The sequence below is a fragment of the Myotis lucifugus genome, unplaced genomic scaffold (genome assembly GCF_000147115.1).
Source record: "Myotis lucifugus unplaced genomic scaffold, Myoluc2.0 scaffold_72, whole genome shotgun sequence".
NCBI lineage: Eukaryota > Metazoa > Chordata > Mammalia > Chiroptera > Vespertilionidae > Myotis > Myotis lucifugus.
The window spans coordinates 4887059-4891371 of record NW_005871120.1 but is presented as its reverse complement, the minus strand read 5'-3'; the positions used below and the strand labels follow the sequence as shown (position 1 = coordinate 4891371).

The 4313-nt window shown below is 51.4% G+C and overlaps 1 long non-coding RNA gene across 1 annotated transcript in view; it reads left to right on the top strand.

Moving 5' to 3' along the window:
• The window catches only part of LOC111826367, a 4673-nt gene extending 1644 nt beyond the window's left edge, over positions 1-3029 (top strand). Inside the window, exon 4 of the long non-coding RNA XR_002829715.1 lies at positions 2506-3029. This is a non-coding gene — a long non-coding RNA (uncharacterized LOC111826367). The remainder of the gene's footprint in view (positions 1-2505) is intronic.
• Positions 3030-4313: the final 1284 nt, after the last annotated feature.

The window sequence follows — 4313 nt, the reverse complement described above, 5'->3', positions numbered from 1 at the left end:
AAAAATAAATAAATAGCCGAAACCGGTTTGGCTCAGTGGATAGAGCGTCAGCTCTTCGACTGAAGGTCCAGGTTCGATTCCGGTCAAGGCATGTACCTGGGTTGCGGGCACATCCCAGTGGAGATGTGCAGGAGGCAGCTGATCGATGTTCTCTCTCATCAAATGTTTTCTAAACTCTCTATCTATCTCTCTCCCCTTCCTCTCTGTAAAAAACCCAATAAAAATATATTTTAAAAAAATAAATAAAAATAAAATAAAATATAAATAAATAAATAAATAAATAAATAAATAAATAAATAAAAATAAAGCAGGGGACAGTGAAATGAGGAGGACTTAGGATAGAAGAAGCACCAGCAGAGAGCCTAAGCAGGGCTGCTTTGGCTCTCTTGAAATTTAGAGAAAAGGGGGGCCTTGGAGACAGGTTTGGGGGGTGGTCAGTCCAGATGAGCTGCTGCTGCCCACTGCTCCTCTGGTTGCAAGTCTCCTGGGGACCCAGGGTTTAGGCGATGCATGCCTGAAAGGGAAGAAAGGTGTGGGCTTGCTCCTGGTCCTTTGTCTTGAGCGTTTAAAGGCTGGGAGTTTAGAGGAGGTCTTCAGGAAGGCTCTCATTAGAATATTCATCAGCTTTATGCCCAAATGATGTGCCCAAATGAGATGTGTTCCTTTAACTTATCTGTGCTTGAGTTTGGTTGGCACTAATTAGATTTCTGCTATCTATCTCCCTGAGTGGGGTGATTTAAGCTCTTTACTCCCTGTTTTGGGTGGAGAAGTATGAGCCTCTTAGTCTTTTATTTTTTTAATCCTCACCTGAGGATATGTTTATTGATTTTAGAGAGAGAGGAAGGGGGAGAGAGATAGAGAGAGAGAGAGAAGGAGAGAAATATCTATGTGAGAGAGAAACATTAATTGGTTGCCTCTTGTATTGCTTTGAATAGAGATTGAACGTGCAAGCTAGGTATGTCCCCTGACTGGGAATCGAACCCACAACCTGTGTTGGTGTACGGGATGATGCTCTAAACTAGTGACAGCGAACCTTTTGAGCTCGGCTTGTCAGCATTTTGAAAAACCCTAACTTAACTCTGGTGCTGTATCACATATAGAAATTTTTTAATATTTGCAACCATCTACACTAATAAAAGACAAACAAGGAAATTGACCATACCTTCGCTATGCCTTAAGCCATGCCCACCAGCCAATCAGAGCGACTATATGCAAATTAACCTAACCAAGATGGTGGCCAGCAGCCACGGAGCTGGAGCAAGCAGGAGCCTTGGTTGCCCCAGTGATGGAGGAAGCTAAGCTTCCCACCTGCTGAGGCCGGCTCTGAGCTCCACTCAAGGCAACAAAGTTTCAATTATAGAAGATAAATAAACCCCAGATACCTGCTTAAAGCTGGCCTTGGCCACAAAGCTGGAGTGAGCAGGAGGCTTGGGTTGCCCCTGGCGATGGAGGAAGCCAAGCTTCCCGCCCACCCTGGCTGGCTCTGAGCTCCACTCAAGGCTACAAAGTTTCAATTATAGAAGATAAATAAATGGCCCTCAGTCCCTCACCCAGACTGGCCAAGCACCCCAGTGGGGACCCCCACCCTAAACGGGGTGTGGCCAGCCTGAAAACAGCCATCTGCCCCTCACCCAGGCTGGCCAAACCTCCATGGGGTGAGGGTCCCCAATCGGGGGGGCTTAACCAGCCTGCAAACAGCCATCAGCCCCTCACCCAGGCTGGTCAGGCACCCCAGTGGGACCCCCACCCTGATCCGGGACACCCTTCAGGGCAAACCATATGCAAATTGACCCTAACAGCAGAACGACTGGGAATGACTGGTCACTATGACACACACTGACCACCAGGGGGCAGATGCTCAATGCAGGAGCTGTCCCCTGGTGGTCAGTGTGCTCCCACAGGGGGAGCTCTGCTCAACCACAAGCCAGGCTGATAGCTGCCAGCACAGCGGTGGTGGTGGGAGCCTCTCCCGCCTCCTCAGCAGCACTAAGGATGTCCGACTGTAGCTTAGGTCTGCTCCCTGCTGGTAAGTAGACATCCCCCGAGGGCTGCCGGGCTGCCAGAGGGATGTCTGACTGCCAGCTTGGGCCCGATCCCCCAGGGAGCGGGCCTAAGCCAGCAGGTGGACATCCTCCAAGGGGTCCCAGACTGCAAGAGGTCATAGGCCCGGCTGAGGGACCCCCCCCCCCCGAGTGCACAAATTTTTGTGCACCGGGCCTCTAGTAGTAAAATAAAGACTTATATTTTTAATATTTATTTTATATATTTAAATGCCATTTAACAAAGAAAAATCAACCAAAAAAATGAGTTTGCGTGTCATCTTGACACGCGTGTCATAGGTTCGCCATCACTGCTCTAAACCATTTACTCTTGTGTCCCTGGTTAGGGAAGACAGGATTTTGCAATGTACTAGTATTAGTTGGCTGTAAAGGCTTGGTTGTTTAACTATCTGTCTCAGTTTCCCTATTCCACTTGCCCTGGCTTCCTAACTAGTCTCTCTCACAGGGGCCCAGCAGCCTGGGGAGAGCTTTTGTGAATGGATACTGAGGTTGTTCCAAAAGATGCTAAGTCGACTGCAGAAGATGTGGCAGGCCTTGGTGGCCTGGGTGCAGGAGAAGTGGGCCTCCTTTGTCAGCGTGATGAAGTCCATCTGGATCGACATTAAGGATTTCTTCTCCAGTGTGGCACAGTACTTCTCAAGTTAATTCCTGGTCTAAAGAGTCCCATGAGGTACTGGAGGAGCTCAATCACACCTCCCAGCCCTTGGATTCTGCCCCCGCCTCCCCTACCACCACACACACACACACACACACACACACACACACACACTTCTAAGAAAGAATCTTCTAGAGTAACATTTGCTTTCCTGCTCACCCTTGACCCATCCTCAACAACCTCCCTCACTTCCACCCTGTTCACAGCCTCTCCACCTAGGTTTCCTGGGTTTCCTTCTCTTGCTACAGCATTTTAATAAACGTTGGTTCGCCCGGGGAGGGGGCAGGAGTGGGGGGAGGAGGTCAATGGGGAAAAGGGAGCTCTGTAATACTTTCAACAATAAAGGTAATTTGCTTCAAAAGTTGATTGAACCAAGTTGAGTGCCCGTCTGGGTGGGTGGCAGGGTGCTCAGTGGTTACAGGGAGAGGCTGTGCAACAATCAGATGGATCTAGGCCTGGATCTCGGCTCTGGTGAGAAAGGAGAAGCCACCTGACCTCTCTAATCTGTAGACAGGGCGCTGGTCACACTGGCCACGGACTTATAATGAGCACATGAGGATGTCAGCCTGTGCACGGCTTCTCGCAGGGCCTGGCTCATAGTAAGTGCTCCATAGCTGCCCGTTCCTGAACACAAGGGACTTGGGCCCCTTTTCTTTTCCTGACCACCCTCTTTGGGCCTTCATCACGAGGCAGGACTGGGCCTCTGAAACGCCTTCATCTTTCTTCTGAGATCAGAGGCCCCGGGACTGGGGCAGTGGTGGTGGTAGGGAGCAGACAGAGTGCACTTCTATGTGAGCCTGGAAGGAAGGCAGATTAGAGAGGGGAAACCATCTGATCTCTGGGCTGGCCACCTCACCTGGAACTGCAAATGCAGAGACTGGGGAGAGCCTGGAGCAAGGCCTGAGGCCTGAGGGGCCAGCACTGCTCACCATCTATGAGGCCAAATGCCTCCCACCCCCCAGCCCTGACTTCCTGCTCCAGGCAGATGCATACAGAACCGCTTTGCATTCAGGGGTGATTGGCAGCAAACAGCAGCTGCTGGGATGAGATGAAGGTGGGGCTGACCTGAAGCAGGAAGAAATGGGAGGAAGTGGGCCTGATGAAGAGCAAACACCAGCAGTGGGTGTGGGGAGGGGAGAGGGGAGCCAGGAGACCTGAGGGATGGGGGCATTTCAGTGGGTCAGTATCCTGCACCCTCCTCTGCCAGCTTCACACCCTTTGGCTGGTAGAAACGACATCTTGATTCCTAGGAGGAGCTCCCAGTAAGGGCCAGGTGTCAGTCCTGCAAGAGGAGCAATGGCTGGACCCAGACCCTTCCGGTAGCTTCTCAGTGATCCCGATGATCCCGAGGGATCCGGCCCCAGCAGGGAGGGCACAAGTGGCAAGGATCTTCCTCACCTTTGGCCCTGGCCTCTACCTTCCTAAGGAAGACGGCAGCCCCTCTGAGAGTTCCTTTTAGCAGAGCCCCACTCGTGCTCACATCCTATCCTCCTTCATTTCCAGGGGACCCTCTGACATGTCTTCACACTGTAAGGCCCATCTCTGGCCTGAATTCCCTGGCTCCGAGGGCTGCCCACTGCAGGTCCTGACCAGCTTTC